Raw genomic sequence first — 23,052 nt, 5'->3', positions numbered from 1 at the left:
GCTGCTTCAGAAGAGCTGTAAGCAGAGAAACTAGAGAAATGTTTCCTAATTTCACTAGGGCAAACAGGGTACTCCCACGGGTAAAGCTTGAAAGGAAATCTTGTACAGAGGAGGGATGACAATGTCTGGAAATTAGCCTAGTCTCACAATTCCCAGAAATGTCAGTTCCTTTAAGATCGACTGAAGCATGCAAAGCAACGTTTTGAAAATCTAAATTAACATGCCTTGACATACAAGATGCTCACTTCAAAACTGTGTGTGTCATTTTTTGTTTTAAAAAAAAAGGGAAAATCATTCTTAATCACAAGAGATAAAATGTTTTAAAAAAGGAAATGGGGTGGGTGCCATTGGTATGTATTCATCATGAAGAGTTATGAGAAACTCATGGCTTCCAACAACCTGAACATATTCTCTCACAGTTCAGGCCCAGAGTTCGAAACTCTGCATGTTGACAGAGCCATGCTCCCTATAAAGGCTCAAAGGAAGACTCCTTCCTTGCCTCTTCCCAGCATCTGGAGGCCAGGGATGCCTGGCTTGCAGCTCCGTCACACCAGCCTCTACCTCTGAGTGCACCTGATCACCTTACGAGGACATTGTCGTTGGATTTAGGGTCCAGCCTAATGAGGCATGACCTCATCCTAACGGATGATATCTACAAAGACTCTATGTCCAGATAACGCCACAGTCACAGGTTCTCAGTGTTAGAACTTTAACGTGTCTTCTGGAGGACACAATTCAACCCACAATAGGGGAAAAACACCTAATAGTAAAATTCTCCTCAAGGGGGCAATAATGAGGGAGAGCAAGATTTCAATTACCGTAGCAAGTAATATTTTCACTTCGAAATACACATTAGTGGCCATTGCACACCAAATCAAGTAACACTTCAAAGTAACTAAAAAAATGCAAAACCTGGTTTCCTTTTCTCTTTTCCCAATTTGAGAATTATGTATGCAACAAACACCCCAGGATCCATAACTCCCTCTGATTAAGAAGAATTTTCATTCTCAACTAAACTGCTTGGATTTGAGGAGCTGAGACTTTACTTCTACAACCAGAAAGGAAAAAGTAAATAGGTAATTGAAAGCTTTTTTTTTCTTTTTTTAAGTCCGAAGTGAATCTGCTTCTAAGGGGTGTATTAATCTTGTCCTTCCAAGCTATGGTCATTACAAAGGTGTTTTACAATGTTTTATGTGTGTTTGTATACACACTTATTTACACACACACACAACACTACTGTTAGAGTTTACCCTTACATTCTTACATGGCTAAGAGTAAAGGATTTCACAACGGCTCAAACATTCTTCTCTTCCACTTGGTGTCTAATGTGTACCAATCAAATAAGCTTACATCTATTACATCACTAAAGAAGAAATTGAAGACTAAGATATAAATTGTCTGATAGTCAAATAACCTTCCAGAGACAGACAGATGACTGAGGGTTCATTTGGCTTTCAAAGCATATGTCTCTGGTTCATATGATTTACTTGCCAGAGAGCGCCTGGAGATGACTGTTTAATATACTACTTGGTATTAAAAAGAGAAGAACTATGTTTCATAATATACTTATTTTTAGGCAGCATGTAAACAGCAGTGTCAAAATGGTCCTCTTACATACTCTTAACATTTGTCAGCATTGATGTGGTCAGAATAGAAACTGAGGGGATTTTTTTTTTGATGATTTCTAATAAGCAAAATATGGTTAATATTTAGGACCTAGATCTGGTATAAGCAGATATCAGATCTAATACAGTCCATTTTTTCCTATCCTAAAAATTACCATCAATAAGGGAAAACACCCCAAAACACTATCAACACTACCCCACGTTTTAAAAGCACACATATAACAAAGAAGCCTCTCTAGAACTGAGGTCAAAGACCCACTATCTACGGTAAAGGTTTTACAAGCATAGGAAAATATTCTTACAGAATGCGTGAGGAAATGCTAAACCTTTGTATACATGGAAAAGGCCATGTATCTGAGGTACCTAAATCTCATTTTGACTCGTGAGGGATAGAAGACACATCCTCAAAGTCTCCTCTAAGTCTAAGTCTCTAAGATTCAAGGACACAGCTAATGCTCTTTCTTTTCTCCTGGTGAAGGTAAACAGCATTAAATCTAAATGAGTTTTCACTGAAATATGTGCTCCACTCCCCTCTTCTAATGTCCCTCTGCATTGATTATATTTGTGAAGACTATGCTTCCGGTGCATTTAAATTAGACACCATCTTTTCCATCACCTGCAATTCTCAAATGTCACATAAACTCTGAAGCGTTGCATAAATTATCCAACGGGTAGGAAAGCACCAATGATGAACAATGAATAGCACATCTTTTAAAGCAAGTGGCCAGGCCAGAACCAAAAGAACTCAGGTGTTCCAAATACTTAGCAATTTAAGTATTAGGAATAAAGGAAGTCAACAGGAATAGAGAGGACAGTGGGCATTAGAACCAAATGATGATGCATAATGGAGCTATTGTATTTAATTAAATCTAAGATTCCACTTAAGATGCACTGTTTCATAATGCCATTAAAAATAAAGCCCTCAGTTATGACCAAAGTTTTATCCTGAAATCAGAGGTGTTAAAATTTGGGGCTGTGGAGAGAGATATCTTTTAAGAATTAAAGAAATGTGGTATATTTCCAATAAGGTCAAGAAGGCAGGATATATTTCACAAATGCAAAGATTTTTCATCTATCACAGTTGAAAAATCTTACTGGCAAATACTGCTTATAGCTATTCCTACCCCATACATTCATTGCGCATCATTCACATCAAGTATAATCACTCATCCAGCTAGTGGATCTAAGATAATTAAGACTATATCATGCCAACCATACAGAAAAGAAGACAGAAGGCACCTAACTAGCTTACAGCTTGGCCAAACATCACCCATCCAAATCACTTAACACCAATCTAGGGAAAATAAACTTATATATGGTCCTTTGGGAAACCAACAGCATGTGCATGCCAAGTATTAGCCTGTGGCCCCTGAGCTGATCATTTTCTTTGCATTAACTCACAGTGAATAATGATCAAAAGGCAATTGGCAGAGACACACAGCCCCCAGCTCTGTTTGATGCATGATCCTGTGACAACATGATGTGTATGAACCATTTCTCTTATACCACAATACTGAGTCCAGATGTCAACCTGGTGCCTGGAAAAGATGCTGCACAGTGCCAGCTGTTTGGTGCTTCCATGCTGAATAGAGCTGCATTCTGACCAGACACACACTTTAACCAGTAAGATATCAGCACATTTGTAAAGAAAACATTACCAAAAAGAACTCTGGCCACCAAAATTAAATTAGCACATGATCTTTTTTTTTCTTTAAATCTGCTTAAGTCATAATAAATAAGGGGCAGTTTTGCAGAAAGATGATAAAGCAACTACTGCATCTGATGTAATTAAGCAATAAGCATATAGAAGCAATTAAGTGTATAGAATGAAATAGCAATAAGCATCCAGCACAACACAAATTACTCAACACATTCATTTCACTACACTTTTAATTGAAAGAACTGGTGACCTAGATAAAGCATTGAATTGAAAAATCAAGAGAATTTAAACAGTAAGATGTGGTGGTTACAAGCACAGCCTTTGAGCTAGGCCTGGATTCTGTTCCCAAGGGTTCCACTTAACAGCTGTTTGACCTTGCACAAGGAACCTGACCTTTCTTTGCAAGCTCAGTTTCCTCACATGCAAAATAAAGCTAATAAAACCTTCACCTCACAGGGCTTTGGCTTTGTGAGGAATCAGTTAGTGCAGGAAAACGCTTACCCAGTGCCTGGCATAAGGGAAAAAGCACAAAACGGTACGAGGTATATCATTAGTACTAGTTACACCACTATCTAGCTATGCATTTCCCAATCTTCAAACACCCTTGCTCTGATCTTGTTGGTTTTTTGCTTTTGTGCCTTTCCTAAAAGATGTCTATTCCACCTTGTTTTATTTGTGTTTTATCTTGACTCAACCCATCACCCCATCTACTTTTGGAAACACCTCTGTACCCACCTCAGTAACTAATATGACACCAAAAAATGTTTCAGTTCTACACATCTGCTAAAAAAAAACAATCTGAGCAATGAATGAATGAAGCATAAATGAACCTAATTCTGTGGGCTTGCGAGCCAGTATTCACTGCCTGGCATCCTGCACTCTGATGAAGGTGAGGAGCATAAAGCTGAGAGGCCAGGAGGGCCAGAAGCGGGAAGAGGTCCCAAAGCATTTCCATTTCCCTCCATTCAGAAGGATGCTGCTACATAAATGCTTCAACTCAAAGGAGACACTAATGTGCTTCGGTGGAATTCTGCCAGTCTGACCCATAAATATCCTTATCACGAAGAGTCAAAAACTATTTAATTCATTACAGGCTGAGAGTTGAAAAAGCAAGAGAGGATTAAGCAATGCACACTGCAGTAGTGGGCTACAAAAGGGCAGTGTTCCAGTTAATACAGCTGCCTTTGTGATAGAAAAGGAATAAGACACAAGATACATACATATGGAATTCCATATTTAAAATATACCTATATACCAAAAAAATTATTTTTAAGTCTGCCAACATTATATAAGTAAAAGGAAAGACATTTCAAAGAACCCTACTCAGGAACAAGATGCATGTAATGACTAGAGCTGGACAACGAATATAAGCTAGTCAGAATATACCCAATAAAAGAGATACAAGGGGGAGCTGCCAAAAAGGTAATCAGAATTAACCGGATCTGTTGTTAGAAAGAAGCCAAAAGAGCCCTCCAAATTCAACAAAAGGAGAGTGGGTATAGCTCAGTGGTAGAGCATACGCTTAGCATGCACAAGGTCCTGGGTTCAATCCCTAGTACCACCATTAAAAAAGAAGGAAAGGAAGAAAGGAAGGAAGGAAGGAAGGAAGAAAGGAAGAAAGAAAGAAAGAAAAGAATTCAGCAATAACTCAATATCCTAGGTAGGAAGTCACCCTATAATGGCACAAAGACTCCAAGAAAGTGGGACAAACATGTTGACATCTTGACATGGACAAAGGAGGGCAAACTTTCCTGACCTGGGCAGGCAGCCCACCTTTTCGAAAAAGCCGTTTAGTAGTTTAATACTGCCACTTATTCAGAAACAGTCTACCTAATGCTTCTGGGCCTCTTGAAACCAACCTAAGCCCTCCCTCTTGACCACTGTGAGCTGTGGGTCTGCAGCTGACACATTACCCCAGCAATATCAAGACCCTGTCTGTCCCCATTTCATTCGGTTTCCTCATACCTACATGAATCTTAGAAACTCCTCACAGCTCCAGAGGGGCAATGAAGACACAGAGTTTGCCTCAGATACATATTTAACTTACTGGTATATAACTGTATTCTCTCAGAGAGAAAAAAAGGGGTCAAATAGAATGCAGGTGTAGATATAACTTCGGATATTGATGTCTATCCATCCCTGTTTCCTCTCAATTCCACTCAGAGAAAGGACTTGATTTTAAACTGGTCTGGCCCTAGACAACACATCTGAGCATCCTAAAGCACTTCTTTCTATGCAAAACGATGGATTTAAGGGTAATTTTCACTATACTCAATCTTTATATCATACCTGAGACTCTAGTCCCCAGTAAGATATAACTCCACTGTAATTTGTCCTTCTGATATTCAATTTAAAAAAAACAGTATGGAGATTCCTCAAAAGACCAAAAACAGACTTTACCATATGATCCAGCAATCCCACTCCTGGGCATACATCCAGGGGAACCTTAGTTCAAAAAGGTTCATGCACCTCCAGGTTCACAACCACACTATTTACAATAGCCAAGACATGGAAACAACCTAAATATCCATCAACAGATGACTGGATAAAGAAGTTGTGGTATATTTATACAATGGAATACTACTCAGCCATGAAAATTAATAAAAATAGTGCCATTGGCAGCAAAATGGATGGACCTGGAGACTGTCATTCTAAGTGAAATAAGCCAAAAAGAGAAAGAAAAATACCATATGATATCACTTACATGTGGAATCTCAAAAAAAAAAAACCAACCTGTTTACAAAACAGAAGCAGACTCTCAGATATAGAGAACAAACTTGTGGTTACCAAGGAGGAGTGGGGTGGGAGGGAATAAATTGGGAGTTTGAAATTTGCAGATACTAACTGACATATAGAACAGATAAACAAGTTCATACTGTATACTACAGGGAACTATATTCAACATCTTGTAGTAAGTTATGATGAAAAAGAGTATGAAAACGAACATATGCATCTTCATGTATGACTGAAGCATTGTGCTGTGTATCAGAAACTGACACAACATTGTAAACTGACTATATTTTAATTAAAAAATTAAAAAAAAAAACAGAACTCCCCTATATAAAGTTTGCAATCAGAGAAAAACTGGTCTTCCAGCCACAAATGCTCACACAAAGACAATGCTCATCGCCTGGAAACATTTAGTTTTATCCTTTCATTTAAAATTACTCCTCAAATATCAAAAACATTTTTAAAAAAAACCCTCTGTTCTGTAGTAATCCCCATGATTCCAATCAGATAGCTACATTGTCAAGGTTTTAACCATAAGACAAGGTATTATGGACTGCAGATCAGATGAAGATGTCACTGGTTCAAATCTGAGTGCCCTGTCACACACACACACACAAAAAGGTTATGAGCCTAGGTGACAAAGCAAATTGGGGGATCATTCTGTCACTGAGCATACCCAGGACAGTTATGCGCCTCTCTGATGCCTGTATAATCCTCTAGTACTAGAAGTATGCTCAGCCTCACAAGCTTGTTATCAGGGAAAACTGATACAAAACAAACAGTTAGGGACTGAGAGAATGAGCAATGAACAAGACAGAAAATTAGACAGTGAAAGGACAGATTTTTATTAAAATCAGAGGACAGACACATTGACCCTATTTAAGGAAAGATGAAGGCTGACAGGCTGCTAATGAGGTGCCGAGATAAATGAAGCAGCCCATCGCAGACAACTATTCTAGTTCAATCCATGAACCAGGATTATGCTTTGGCATGTTCACTTATTCAGCCTAGTTTTACCAGAAAATCCTCTTCCATGTTGTTCCTTGAGACTATGTATGGAAGAAAAGGGTCTGAAGAGGCTGAATGCCCTAGAAATTAGGTTTCAGGTACAGCCTGGTCTGCAGTCAACAGCAGACTGTGTTTATTGCCCTTCCCCCTTTCATACCAAAACCAAAGCCTGTGGTTGCAAATTTTGAAGGCAATTCCAAACATAACACTGATAAACCATATACATGTGACTTTACTCTGCCCCAAAATATACTCAGATTACAGAATTAAAGGAAATAAAAGAATGAGAGAAAAAAACGAAGTGGCTGGCACTAAGAACCCTATATGCCAGTTTCACCCAGAATTTGTGTCTTCTTGGTCTCCAGCATTGATCACTGAAGGTAGCTAATAGATTTGTTAGAATCATTATTAGAACCTAAGAATTATTAGAACCTCATTAACAGAGTCCAGTTACAGAGAGAAAACCAAGCTCTTTTAGCTGAATATTCATACCAATGGGAAAAAATAGAGCCTTCTTAATCACTTTCATTATCAAAACAGACTCCCTGCTGGAGCCTTTTAATTGAAAGACTACCATTTTAAAGACATTTGCATTTTATCAAACTATATTGACAGGGCTAATAGAAAGAGCTTCTAGCTCCTAGCTTCACATCTCCCAAATATGTGATGACATCTGTAGTGATCCACTGAAAAATAAAACAGAAAGACCAGGATAGGAACAGGATAGGAAGCGAGGCCCCCAGCACACGAGCATCTGGCTGGAAATCTCACCACGCTGACCACCAGCCTTTTCCCCCTCATCTTTTTTATGCTAACAGAGGGAAGGAATAATAAGGATGCATGGGACCAGCATCACATCTAGTTTCACAATGAACTGTCCCAAAGATAAAGCGATGTCATTTACTAACAAATGAACAAAAATCATAAGCAGTATTGATGTGTATGAGAAGATGAAAAGGTTTACATACTAGACATTTTCTACCGTAGATAGATCTCTCTCTCCCTTTCTCTCTTACACTCTCGAAATGTGTAGGGTGCCACAATGTTATTGTCATGAGCTATATTTTGTTATTTATAGAGGCCATAAAAGTACACAGCACTTTACAAACCACAGAACATAGGCACTAGAGCCTGGAGGAACTCAGCCTAAATTAGACAGGGACAGAGTGGTGAGGAAAACAGGGAAATACTTACTTGCACCCAAATTTTGGCAAGAATAATTCTGGGAGGCAGTAAGAAAGGGACTATTAAGCATTATCTGCAGAAGGAGAGTTCACAAACCACAATCAACCCATCAGTAAATCCAAAGCCTTAATTCTTGTAGGCAAAGAGTCAAGATCATCACAGCAACTCTACGGCAATTCCCACCTCTGGCATTAAACATGAATTTTAGTTTTTCTCGTCATAGGATGCCAAGTTCATTCAAATGATATTAAAATGTGAATGCTGAACAAACATCAAAATACTCAGGAGAGAAGAAAAGAAAAATAAATCAAAAAATGATCTTTTGGTCTAGGTGAACTGCCAACCTAAATTAAGTTCAGCCCTTACAAGTGATAGTTACAGAATTCGCATCAACTAAGTGAGTCATCAAGTCCTTTATCCTCCTAGGTAAGTGGAAGTTCTGGGCTTCTAAAATGTTTATAAAGTATCTTCTAAGAGACACAGACCTAAAACACAGGAAATTCTCTCCATTGAGAGAATACACAAAAAGTTGTATTCCCAGACATTCACAATGTACCCCACCAACTCAAAGGTCTCAGCCTTGAAATGTTTAAGGATTTTAAGTTTGGACCTTATTGTGTTCTCTGCACTTGCCAGAGATTCAGCACAATGGACAATTTATAATATTGAGTTTTGCTACAAAAGACTTAAGGGCTGTCACACAATTTTGTGATGTATTATTCCCATCCTGCAGAGAACTTGAAGGACCTTCTCAAATACCCAGTAGGTACCTGGCAAAGACACAAACCAGGCCATCAGAATACCAATCACAAATACTTTGACCTCTATTTCAACATAATACCATAACTACTTAAAACTAGCCAGGTTCATTTCTCTAAACGCAAATCAAAAGTGCTAGGTAGTTGACTATCAAATAGAAATTAGAAGTAACCTAAGGAATCCTCTAACCTCTGAGGTCACTGAGGATATACACAACAAAGTTTCTTGTACTACTTTTATATAAAGTACCAGACAGTCCAATGTGTTCTTGGTGTGTTCTTAGGTATCATTTGCAGCCAATATTGAAAAGAATCACCTAACTGATTCTGATGGTCTTTTCATAAATTTCTCTTTAGCCTCCCAAAGAGCATATTACCAATTCACTGCAAAAAATCAGACTTTAATCTCCTCCCATTTATTAACAGTGACACCAGCCCCCTTCTCTATTCAACAGGGAAACCATCTGCAATAGTTCTGCCCGATTTCTCCTGGAATTTTAGCTTTGACTGCCTAGTTTCTGAACCCTCAGCAATGGGAGCAATTTACCTCGATCGACTTCACCAGTCACTGTTGCAATTTAGCTAAGACATTTCCCAGGGGCCTATTAGAAAAGGTTCCAATTTGAAAAACTCACATCTGATCCTACAAACTGGTCCTGGAAACATCATTTGGTACCAGCTTACAATTTTTTTCCCCTAATCCTAAATCCTTCTCTTTGATACAGGAAATGTTAACAAGGAAATGAGAATTTTTGAGAATTCTCAAATACACAAACATTAAAAGACAATCTGACAAAACCACAGCCGGCTCTATGCATGTCAAGGTTCTGCTTTGGTCTGGTCTCGTTATTTGACTCTACATCAAGCAAACGAAGATGGCGGCCCAGGGCAGAGGAAGCCTTCAGCGGCATCTGCAATACGGCAACATCAGAAAACTAATGAGGATGTGAAGTTCCTTCCAGAGTTAAGGACCATGAACAGCCAAATTGCTCTATTAAAGTACTTCAGACACACACACAGAGCACCTACTCAATGGAACTAACCAAAAGAAACGCGGAAATGCACATTATGCAGGAATAGGCAAAAAGGTGGGAGAGAGCTCCTCTAGCAGAAGAAATCAAAGACTTTAATATCAATATGTAAAAAAATCAGCCTCTACCTTCATTACTGTTGTCAAAGTCATAGTATTCAGATTGGAATTAACATAATATTCAGATTAGGAATTAAGTCTTATCGTATAAATAATTCTATCATTATTTGAAATTAGACTGAATAGGCCTTGATTGACAGTGTATTTTAGTAGGTCTCAATCTGTGCTTTTCTAGAACACTGGCACTTCTGAATCAGTGTAGAAAGAGTCATCACCACTAAAAATAATATTATCAAAAATTAAAAGTTAGTAAATAGAATACTCTCAACTTGGGATTTTTGTCCATAAGTTTTTCTTTTTCTTTTTTTTTAATTTGGGAGGAGGGTGAATAGGTTTGTGCTTGTTTATTTAGTTTATTTTAATGGAAGTACTGGGGATTGAACCCAGAACCCTGTGCATGCTAAGCACACACAATACCACTGACCTATACCCTCCCCCCATAAGTTTTTCTTTGATAAAAAATATTTGCTATCAAATGTCAAACAACAATAAATCAATGAACCAATATTAAGTTAACATCATTATTACTATTAATTAACAGGATGCATCTTTTGGTGCACACATATGCTTGATTTTATGTAACTTACAGATAATGTGTTTCCTACCTGGAGAATCATCCCACACCAAAGTGATGGCATTAAATACTCCTACATTCCATGAGTTCTAGGAGGTATGCCACCTGAACATGTTTGAGAGCCAGTGCTACATTTATGAAACGTAATTGTGGCAGGGTCCCAAATGTTCAGAAAAACAGCTCATGTTAGATACTAGATATTAAATAAGGGATGCAGGGGATACACAATTTTAGATGCAGTACTTTCGTTCTCTGACAAAGGGGCAGCCCCAAATTCCAGGATTTCTTATCTTCCATAAGTATAATTAGAGAACATATCTGCTCTTTCCGGCTAGTACTTTCATCCAAGCTTCAACTGTAAGTGAAAAGAGTAAGAGGACTGCCAGAAGAATACTGATTCACAGTTGATACCTTTTCCTTATCAACAGTACTATCCACAATCTATAGCCATGCACACTTCAAGCCAAAAGGTTTCCACGAGATTCAGCGCATATACTGTATGTGATTTACAATGTCACTTTTGAAATACTGTTGTTTTAGAGCAGCAGTTCTCAAAATGTAGACCAAAGGCCCTTGGCTCCTCTCTTTCCCTGCCTTTCCAATTACTTACGTGTGAGGCTAGAGTTCCTTCAAAAATTTCAACCAAAATAACCCATCAAAACAAAGAAAATGCAGAAGCAGTTAAGATTCCAGCTGTCTTCTATTAAGCCACGCATTAAACAGATCTGCATAAAAAATAATATGTCACTCTTCTCATTTTTTGGAAAAGTTATTTTTGTTAAAAACTTATTTAATAGATAATGGGCTTCTTATTAATGAGTTAAATATTTTTAAATATTTCATTCAATATTTCACTCAATGCTTTCATTGCTGATATAGGATGTGGCAATAGATCTACATAAACAAAAGCTCTTTGGGTCCTCAATAAACTTTAATACATAGGAGGAGCCTTCAAACCAAAAAGGCTGAGAATCACTTTTTCAGAGGAACTCCAAAGAAAAACTAGTTACTGACAGCGTAAGACAGGCTCAATGCAGGTGAGCCTTAATGTGAGGCTCCTCCATCAGGAGAGTCATTTATAATATACACAAATTTGGTAAAAAGAATTCCTTCAGGGAAGTCAAAATGAAAAACATTCACTCTACTGTTTATCCAAACAATTGTTTAACCCTGATCTAGAAACAATTCCCCTTCAGTCTTACCGCATGTTCAGGTTTTGCGTACAATTATGCTAGTGCAGAGAGAATGATCTTCGCCTTTCTGATCTCTTAACATTGCACCCCGCTAAACTTCCTAGCTAGAAATATAATCTTTTAAGTTTTGATAGAGAATTAGAATGCATAGTTATATACAAATGTAAAAATTCACCAAGCTGTACACTAAAAGCCATAATTCAATTTATGAAATTTTAATGGATCATTGATATTCAAGAATTTACTTAAGCTAGCCTCTATGTCTAGCTATTTTAGGCTATTTCTACTTTTCTTCAGAGCCATCGTGTACAGTGAACATCCTCAGACACAAAGCTTGGCTCTTCCTTTAAATCCTTTCCTTAAATAGAGCTTTAAGAGGGTGACAACTCTGATAAAGATTATGCGCATTTTATGAAGCCACCCACATCTTGAGCCAGTCTGACTGCTTGGTCCCAACAGCAAAGGATATTATGCCATTACATATCCAATTTTCTTTCACAATTATTCCTTGAAAATAAAGAGGATTTTACAAACTTGAAACAGCCATAAGTTCAATTTAGAAGTTGCTTAAGAGTGTCAAGCCTCCTGTGGAGGAGAGTCAGCTCCTGTGTCAGCCTGACGTGGGGCTCAGTGTGAGCTGTAGACAGGAGTCTAAGGCAGTCTTCTCTCTGACAGACCAAGCTACCTGGTACTTCTAGGTTACAGTTATGAGCTAAGATGTTTCCCCCAAATTCATATGGTGAACCTCAGAATGTGACTGTATTCGGAGACAGGCCCTTTTAGGAGGTAATTAAGTGAAATAAGAGCACCAGAGTGAGCACTCCTCAAATGTGACTGGTGCCCTTGTAAGAGGTGAACAGGACAGAGACACCAGGCTCACCTGCATACAAAGGGATGACCATATGAAGAGGAATCAGGAGGGCGGCCGCCTGCAAGCTAAGGAGAGAGGCCTCAGAAACCCCCTCAAAACCACTTTGGATCTGGGACTCCCGGGCTGAAGAACTGTGAGAAAATGAATTTATTATTTAAACCATTTAGTCTGTGATATGTTATGGCAGCCTTACTAATCCAGTTACCACTCTGACCCTAAGGACATTTCCATGCTCTTCCTGATCTACTCCAAACCTTTCCATTTACAGATAATGGTATCAAGCTCTATGTGGTTAGTTTTCACCTCTGGCTAAAAAGCAAATGGAAGGTCAAGGTAGAGAATCTAGATCTCTTCTCACCCCAAAACTCCTTTTGCCACACAATTATGAGAGTCCTAGATATTTCTAAGCATCAATACCAAAGGCCTACAATTCAATCTTAAGCCAATTTCTGGAACACAGTTCCTGAGGATGCTCAAAAACAGCCAGTAGTTTTGAGCAATATATCCAGGTACAAGCCTTGCAGATATGCTACCACCATACCTGCTACACAAAAGCTGTGCCTTCAGAGAAAAACTGAAATAGAGTAATTTTTTAAAGACACAAGGTCTTCAAACAAGTAAAATGAAGGACTCATTTTTGGCAGGGGATGAAGCTAATTCTAACAGCTTTCAGGGGAAAATGGATGTTAGGAATAAGGTCAAATGATCAGTAAGGCCAGATAGATGCTAGTTTTGAACCATGGATGAAGACATTCAATCAAAATCGAAACTTTTAGTCCTTAACTTTGAGAACCTGAAAGAATGGAAGAGACTTCTGAGTGGTACAGGAACAGTTTAAACATGACTATGTGTTTATTTTAGATGTCTATGTCTCTGTAAATCATCTGTCCTTAGCATGTTAAGTATTTTCGTTTAGCTTTCCTCCCTGAATTGACAATTTCTCAGGAAGTAAAATAAAAAGGACCCCAGTGTATCAGATGAGCTGGTGGCCAGAGCTCTCCCACCTTGAAATTCACTAAAAATAATCAACAAAATTGCAGCTAGCATTAGTTATTAACCCCTCAACTCTAGGGATTTGTTTTATAAAGGAATTTGCATATAAATATTAAGAGCATTTTCCTCCACCAAATCCTTCACCCCTCACAAAAAAAGAAATTCATTTGAGTTTCGGAATGATTACCTTAGTTCAAGTAAGGGAAGCTGTGTTGTAATTAGAGGCAGGCAAAATGCTCAAGTTCCTCACCATGCTAATCTTATACTTGATGGCCAAAATGGTAGTGGTAGGTGGCCTAGAAAACCATATGGAGATAAGATGGAAACTGTGATTTCCAAAAGTCCTCATTAAGGAATATATGGAGAGTAACCACATGAAATCTATCTTTGAACTCTTTATACACTTCTAAATGTGCTCTAAAAATTATATTGTGCTATAAACTGAAATTGTGATGATGAATAAATTTGTTCAGAATACAGTTTGCAATTATAATGCAGTTTCTAGTTCATCAAGTCCATATTCTTATAATACCAGCAATTAGTAAATGCCTGGACATGTATTAGGGTCTCAGTGCTTGAAGGTATGAAGAAACAACCAAAGGAGGAAACTGCTAGACAAAAAGCTAGTGCTTAAGAACTACTGTATATAGAGATATAATTAGGTTAAAATCTTGCAGAGGCTTGTCCCTTAATAGCAAAAAGATAGAATGGCAAAACATAGCAGAGAGGTGTCTTTTGAGACACTTAAATGAAAGTTATACATTAACCTCCTGACTAATTTTTCTTATTGTCATGTATATACATAGATGATGGTTCTAGGCAAAGCTAGGAAAGTTCAAAATTAATAGTGTTAAAGTCAAACAAATACTTTCCCCTTAATTAGCTACAACAGCTGATCAGATTTCTCTGGAAAGCAAAAAAAAAAAAAAAAGTGCTTGTTAAATAAATGTCTCAAGCATTATCTTATTGAACCCCATTTACTACACAGCAATCAAGAAAAATCAGCATTATAATGCCCACCTTACTGACTCAAAAGCATTTAAATTTAGTTACCCTCTTAATGTCTCACAACTTGTGGTGGGCTGGTCTCAGATAGCAACTAGCCCAATCTTTTTCAAGTCCTTTTCCATTCAGCATCAGGTCTCTCGAGTAATAAATAAGCAGGACATACTAATGAGGCTATAAAGTCAAAAAAAAAAAAAAAAAAAAGGCCCAAATGCACCCACATTCAACCGCCCTGTCACCCAACAAAACCATTACTAGGCAGACAGCAGGAGAAATAAATGCATGCTGACCAAAGACATGTACAAGAATGTTCATCAGTATCTTAATCATAATAGACCCAAGCTGAAACAAGAAATCTAACTGTCCAAAAATGAGAGAATGCATAATCAAAGTATAGTTAATTTATAAGATGGAATATTATACACAGAAGAAAAGAATAGTACTGATACACCAAATAGCATGGATATATCTCACAGGCATTACACTGCATGAAAAAAGCCAGACACAGAAGGGTACTTAATGTGTGATTCCACTTAGTGAAGTTCAAGAACAGACAAGATTAACCAATGATAATTACAATAGTGGTTACCTCAAGACAGAAAGCACTGTCTGGGAATGGGCACCTTATGGATGCTAAAACATTCTATGTTGATCTGGTGGTAGACACATGAGTGTATACACACCTAAGAATTCATCAAGCTGTACACTTAAGATTAATGCACCCTATACGCACAACTGGATGTTTAACCTAAATAAAAGGGTTTCTTTTAAGGGGGAGAGTATAGCTCAATGTTAGAGCATGTGCTTCACATGCACGAGGTCCTGGGTTCAACCCCTAGTGCCTCCATTAAAAATAAATAAACCTAATTACTTCCCCAAAAAAACAAAAACAACCCCCACCAAAACCCAAACAAACAAAAAAGGGGTTTCTTTTTAAAAGTTTCCAAAAGTGGCAGAGACAGGCAAAGTAATGCCATTTACATTTAAATAAAGAATAACTTACTAGGACTGGGAGTAGAATCTGGAAATTACTTGATATTTGTATCACTACACAAATATTACTGTTGTTTCTGGTAGCAACTAACAATGCTACCTCTTCAGAAACAAAGCTGTGTACCTAACCTGTTTGGGGACAGGTAAATGAATCCAAGAGGCCAGAGTCTATATTGCCAATGTACCTGGGAGGAGATATGCCTTGGATGACAAGGAGGAATGGCTAAAGCAGAGGCTAGTGGTAAGAAAAAACTGAAGATGTGCAGGAAGATAGAGGGGCAGGGGAAGGACACCGGAAGAACTAGAGAGGTTCTATTCTGGAACACAGCTTCTGCTTCAGAAGAATCAAGACAAAATGGGAAACACACCAATTAGTGTTCTCTCATTTGTGGTTTTTTATTTTTTTACACTGTACAAAATGGACTTATAGAACTTACCTGCAAACACCCTCTGCCCTGTACCAGTCTGCTTTAAAATAACACAGAGTTCTGAACCATGAGCTGCTCCTAAAGCAGATATTGTGAAGGAGGTATCAGGGAGAGGGGAAAGGAGGGCTAACAGGCAACAACATCATTTGTTGGGGTGCAAATTGTGCATGATCCCAAAACACAGTGATGCTTAAAGTTGACACTATTAGGGCAGAAAGCCTCAATCACTTGCTGCTTTAGATTTACTAAGATTTTTTCAGTGACTTTTTTTATGCCAGTGCCCTAAATTCTTGATTGCCTGCTGCATTAACTTGGCACAGTTCATAACTTGCACTCTAAATGTCTGCATGTTGGTAGGCAAGTGACAGGAGCCTGCTACAGTGCGATGCTCCTTCTCCAAGGTCCTGAAAGGAGAGGCCCACTGTTACTTATCTCTGAAGCTCTGAAATATAACCATGCTTGCTGAAATTATCCCAACATCCATGTACTCTCACAGATTCTGAAACTTCCTGGTTCTTACGCTACAACATTTTCCACGCTGCAAACACATCTCACAGAAGCCACAATCGGACTACATAGAATTCACAGGAAACCTCTTACCTACCTGAACTAATCCTTTCTCTTGGATGATGTATTCTTTTTACAAATATGGTTAACCAGTTCTAGTCAACAATCCAAGATTCAACTACCTCAAATCATCAGGTATATATAATTACACGAGAAAATTTGAAATTAAAATACTGCAGATTGAAGGCCATAAAAATGTAATCTATCTCCCCATCGGCTCCAGCAGTCTCCCAACTGAAGGCCAAACTCCAGACAGATTTAAGACAAAAGCTCTTCTAGATGTACTTGTTTGTAAAAACCAGAAGTTTACTTACTGCCCACCGGCATCTATTAGCTTTAATACTTCAAAGGCTCATACAACAGCTCATCTGGTTTTGAGCTCTACAAATGCCTGAACATTCCTAAGTACTTTTCAATTCAAATTCAAATGAATATTATTTTATTAAGGACAAATAGAAATACCAAACTTAAAAAAAAAATAGACTATTTCCACTATCAAACCCAGAGTCCAAGTATCTGTGAGGCTGCACACTCCTGTAGTTGTGTATAATAATCCCACACACACACAGCACTGCAATCCCATTAGCAGCACGCTTAAATTAATAAAATTGTTTGTCTTGTCAGCTTGTGTTACACGTTGTACAAACTTGTTAGATAATCAGCAGAGGCATGACAATTCATTATCCTAAAGGGAGCCGGTCTGAAACCGGCGGCTTCAGCTTTCAGCCGGAGCCACTGCATCAAATGAGTGCAGCGTCTGCAGCCGGCTGCCACGCACTCTGAAGGGCAGATGCAGAAACTCTGCGAGCATCCTACTGTTTGATAGCAGCAAGGGAGGTTTTCTATTTCACTCCCAGATACAAAAGCACCTACAGCCGCCCGGCATCAGCAGGACTGTCTTTTGAGAAATCTCAAACAAGACCAAGTCAACTTCTTCTGGTCCTTGGATCTACTGGCAAGGGTAAAAGCTGGGATCAGATTTTACAGCGGGTTTTAACATCAGTGCTTGGTTCATATTAAACCACCAAGTGTTACTCTTCTCCAGCAAAGATGGGGAGGGTGGGGATGGTGATGAACCCCGCCCTGAACAGCAGAAAGTTCTTTTGATTTCACTTCCATCAGCTGCCTCCACACAGCAGCCGCACACAGGTGGGCATTTAGTGGTCACTCCATTGGCTGTGGAAGAACAAGGTGTCACACTCTTCCCGGACTCCACGCTGCCCATGCCAACAATGCTGCACTGGATTTAGCAGGAGCCTACCTGGGTGTTTTCGGTAAAAGGAAGTACTCGTCAGGTACAAAGTATACTTCTTGGCAACATTTACCCAAAATACAAATTGGTGGCAGATGGAAGACCACATTCCAGTTGCTTTTTGTAGGTTCCAGTGATCACCTCTATAACCTAGCCCCAGCACTAAGTAAGCTTTGCTAATCAGAACAAGTCTGTGGACCCAAAGGGATTTATTCAGATCTAAAAGAAATAAAACTTTTGGAAAAGTGAAAATGCTAATGAAAATAAGACCTACAACTTGACTACTATATTCCCTTAAGTGTTTAATGCTTATCATTACTGACCTATCAGACCACTGAAAGTTCTGCGGTCCAAAAGCAGTTTTCAACTTTCTTCCCCAAAGTGAATGAGTATGGATTCCCCATTTGAAGCTGGAGAAATCTGGCCACCCATCAAGTCTGTGGTCTTTATTGCCTCTTTTTCTCTAGGAGAGGATAATAATCTCTCACCTCACTGTCAGGCTTGGCCATGTGGTTGGTTTATAGAGCCCTTCCCAGAGGCAGGCTTACACAAGGCTGTCCTGGTGAACTTGGGAGGGGCCAGTTAAACCATGATGAGTCAGTGTTGATTGGCATGTCTCTTTTCCCTCCACTACAGCACAGGCAAAATCCCAGATAATGAATGATCCATCAGCCTCGATCCTAGCCATCGCCTACCTATGATGGACGTATGAATGAAAAATAAACCTCTATTATTATAAACTACTGAGCTTTTGTTACTGAAACAGAACTTCGCTTAAGTGGACCAAATAAAAGCTATAGGAAATTTGGTCCTAGCAAGGATTTTTATAGTTAAAAGCAACAAAACATCCAGAGAGGCAGAAAAGAATCTTCCACAGAATGATGGCTCACTTTAGGAAAGCAAAAATTCTTTTACTCTAACTGACCTCCTCAACTGGAGTCCCATTTTCACTCAAGATGATAATCTATACAATTCCAGCAGAGAAATCATTTTCTATCCTTCAAAACAGAAAACACCGCGGCACAAAATGACACATCATATTCAGAGTGTCTAGTACTGGTTTCATCTTTCTCTGCTTCCTCTCTTGCTACAAGGCTGTTAGATCCAATTCATTTCTAATTGATAATCTACTTTAGGCTAAGTGTGAATAAAATATCAACAGGCTCCGAGTTTTCAAGGGGGCTTGACTGAAAGCTAATTTAGGAAAATAACTATTTTGGCTCTTTCAGGAGTCTGAATTTTACTTCTCACTGTATCTGGATAGGTGAGGTATGACAAAGAGGTTACCATTTTAGCAGGATTCCATCAGGACAAAATTGTATTAGCAGCACAGAGTCCAAGAGATAAGATATAATAAGTGTTGAAGCACATTTCTGTGTCAAAAAAATTCTTCAGGGTCCTAAGAAGGCAGGATACGGCAAATAGTACCTTAATGAATGTAATAATGAGGGAAGGAAAATCCACAGACCAGGCTGTTCCACCTTACACTGTTTATACATTCGGGGTTTTCTGCTGAAGAATCAAAAGGTTTATCAGAAACAGATGCACTATGCATCTAGGCACCCTAGGAGCCTCTCCTGCCCCACTCTCATCCCAGCTCTATTATATAACCAATGATCAGAAAAAGCAAGGATTTGGTCAGAGGCGGGAGTTGGGGTTGGAGAAGGGGGAGGGGGAGGGAAGCATCGTTTTCAATTAAAAAAAAAGAAAAAGAAAAACAACATCTCAATTTTCATGCCCAGCACACCGACATACATCTGGCTCCCAGCATCCAAGGCCCCCATGGGCCTGTTGTACACAACCTCTGCTCTTTGAGATTCAAGAATATTGTTTCCTATTATCAATATAGTTGTTAGTAAAAAATTTCCATTCAGATTATCCTCCCCAAAGCACAGAATACTCTATTAAGGATTTAAAACATATCTCTCTGAACCCAATCTCTTCTACACCGAACTCTGAGCTAAGACACTTGACAGGAATTCGTTATCCAGGAGCAGGCACTGAACCTCTGGCCCTCTGCAGCCTTGATAAAGGATGCTATTCGTCCCTAAAAAAAAGCTGCGAGTGAGTTAAGATCATTGGGTCAATACCGTGTTTGTCTCCAAGATGCCAAACCACACAAACAAGAGTTCAGGGGGAAGAAAAAAAAGAAACCAGCACCTGATCAACGCTAAGCCAGCTGTCTTCAAAGAGCCACTCCTGAGACGGCAGCAGAAGAAAAGGAGGCCAAGTCACAGGCCAGCGCCCAACACCTTGTACCAGGAGGTGGGCCGGCAAACTTCTGCCCACCGGCCAAGTCTCTCACCTGCTCCCTGGTTTTGTATGGCCTGTCGACTGAAAATGAGTTTCACATTTGTGAGGAAAAAGTCAGAGAAATATCTGGAGACAGGTGAAAATAACATGAAATTCAAATTTCAGCGTTCATAAATGAAGTTTTGTTGGAACCTAGCCACAGCCATCATTTAGGTGGTGTCTATGGCTGGTTGCAGCTCCAGTAGCAGAGTTGAACTGCTGCAACAGAGCTTAATATTTACTAACAATTACTAACAATATTATTTAGCCCCTTACAGGAAAAAAAAAAAAGTGTCAACTGTAGCCTTCTGCTCTCTAAATTCCCCCTCTGCTTCCCCTAGGGAAACAGGGGACAGGCCCAGAGCTCACCACTGGAGCCATCAGGGCATACAGCAGAGCAGTCCTGCTGGCAGGGAGGGGCTGGCTGGGACTCCTGGGCAAGTGGGCAGATTTATCTTTGCATTTCCCATGCCTGGCACACAATAGGTATTTAATAAATGCACGTCACTGAATGGCTTGTGAACGAAAGCAAACTCACCACACAGGGTTTACCGACACACCCACCCCCTCCAAATTTCCACCCACTCGTTTTGAGAAACCACAGGACACCAAGAGCTGAATGAAAACCACTCTCAATTTATATGGAGACCAGCATGCCCAGTCTAATTCCTGCTGGAATCAACTCTCCAGTTCTATTAGGAAGACAATCTCCTAGGATGCTGACAGGAAGGAAGAGATGAGGAGAGGAAAGGCTGACATGCTACGTCTAAAAACATGGCCGGCTTAGCTGGATCCCAGCCAGCACCCGGCCGCACTGATCAGATATTCACAGAGCAGCACAGAGAAAGGAAGAGGAGCGGGGCAAGCGCTAGCCTTACACTCGGATGCTACTTGTGATTCAGGCAACAGCTGCACATCGGGTAATGCTCCCATGAGCAGTCAGCTGGGGAAGCGCTGGGTCTCGTCCTCACTAAAAGCTCCGGCTGCAAACCCAGCACGCTATTTGGACAGCCAATTGCCCGTGACCAGGCCAGTGTCCAGACGGTGCTGAGGAACCAGGGAATGCAGGAGGGTCACTTGTTCGTAACAACAATCCCGGCAAACTGAAAGGACCCTCCTTATTTTCCAAATCCTCCCCTAGCTGAAGATTTGCCAGAGCAGAGACTTTGCTGTGCGTCCCACAGAAGCACACACCATTATCTTCCAAACACATGAGGACACAGAAGCCCGTCTCTCGAGAAAGAATGTCCCCAGGGCAAATGACGGCTATAACCCAAGGTTCCCTCCAAGTTTCTTTTATTTGTTTTTTAATCAGCAAATTTGTCTGCCTTGGAAATCCTTCCTCATTGTAACCCATCCCTCCAATCAGGTGTCTAAAACCAGGGAAAACACCGGGGTGGTACAGAGAGTCTGATGTGGGCCACGCACAGGCACAAAGGCACGCTTCCACTTTTCATCCATTATTCCAGACAATGCTGATCTCTACACTGTCTTAGCGAACGAGTCTCGGGTGCTCAGAGCCAAGCCAGTCTGTGAAAGCCACCTAGAGGAGTTAAGAATGCTTCTTTTGCAGCTGCCACAGACAGGTGAGGGGCCCCTGAGAAGATCCCAGACCCCCTCAGGACAGGGACAGTATGCAGGTGGCAGGAATGGGGGGGCAGGATGGTTACCTCCTCCCCAATTAAGCCATTTTGCCCTTTCCAGTTTGGGGCGGCATGAGGCCTGCTCCTCTTGTCTACCCCCTCCCCCCACAGCTCCCTCCCTGTGATGGGGGGAAGCAGGGGCACAGTCTCCCTCCGCCGAGCCCCTGTATGTAACTTGGAGTGTGTTACCTTCAGACCTTTCCACTTGTACTTTATGCAAAATGGCTCGTGTGAGGGCTGCAAGCTGGAGGGTTGTGCAGGCCTCAGGCCACAGGGAGGCACCTGTGGAGTAGGGGAGTTCATGTACCCCCTCTTTTTCCCCAGAGCGTCTGGACTCAGGTTAGTTTGGAGGTGGGGGCTCCTGTACTTTGCCACAGGCATGGGGAGGGTTCTCTCCTCACCCTCTCTGCCCTCCAAACTTGGGTTGCACTTTCCAAGAAGGTGATTTTCCCCTCCCCTCGTCCCCATCCCCAGAACAAAACATGCTGATCATGTGCAATATTTCTTACTGTGCCGAGAAGCCACAATGACCGAGATGAAAGCTGTTTAACACACACACACACACACACACACACACAAAAGAATGCTTCCTTTGAACCATGTCTGACCACCCAAAGCCTGAAGTCTAGGTAGGTTTAGCTCCCCTCAGCAACAGAGGACAGACTGAATAGGCTTTGACAAAAAATGCTGCCAAAACAACAACTTAAAATGGACTTGTTTGTGGATGTTGTCTGAATCTTCAGGTTGGCCTCCATAACATCAATAAAGCATCTAGAATGGCCTGCTTCATTAGTCACTGGTAAACCAAACAAATTCTACCACCAACGTAATTACCATTACAAACACCCTAGAAGGAAGACTAACTTGATGGGAAGAAAAGCATGGAGTCCACAGAGATTTCTTACATTTTACTTTCTGCTTATTTCTGGTTTGGTGGGTAAAGAGGGTAGATGGCGGTGGTAATGTCCTCTGTCAAAATTCTCTAGCAGAGTAATAACATCAAAGTACAGGTCTATTTACAATCGTGAACTCTTTATAAAAAGCTCTGAAAACCAAAATGTAGTTTTCATTACACATTTGCTAGTAAAACTTAACCTAATCTAAATTTGCTGCAAAACCTCACCT

The 23,052-nt window shown here is 40.0% G+C and overlaps 1 protein-coding gene across 1 annotated transcript in view; it reads right to left on the bottom strand.

Moving 5' to 3' along the window:
- The window catches only part of SND1 (staphylococcal nuclease and tudor domain containing 1), a 379,862-nt gene that overhangs the window by 273,077 nt on the left and 83,733 nt on the right, over positions 1-23,052 (bottom strand). The gene's annotated exons all lie outside the window — the stretch shown is intronic.

This window comes from Camelus ferus, chromosome 7, assembly GCF_009834535.1.
Source record: "Camelus ferus isolate YT-003-E chromosome 7, BCGSAC_Cfer_1.0, whole genome shotgun sequence".
Classification (NCBI taxonomy): domain Eukaryota; kingdom Metazoa; phylum Chordata; class Mammalia; order Artiodactyla; family Camelidae; genus Camelus; species Camelus ferus.
Note: the sequence above shows the minus strand (reverse complement) of the source record. Positions and strands in the feature narration are given on the sequence as shown.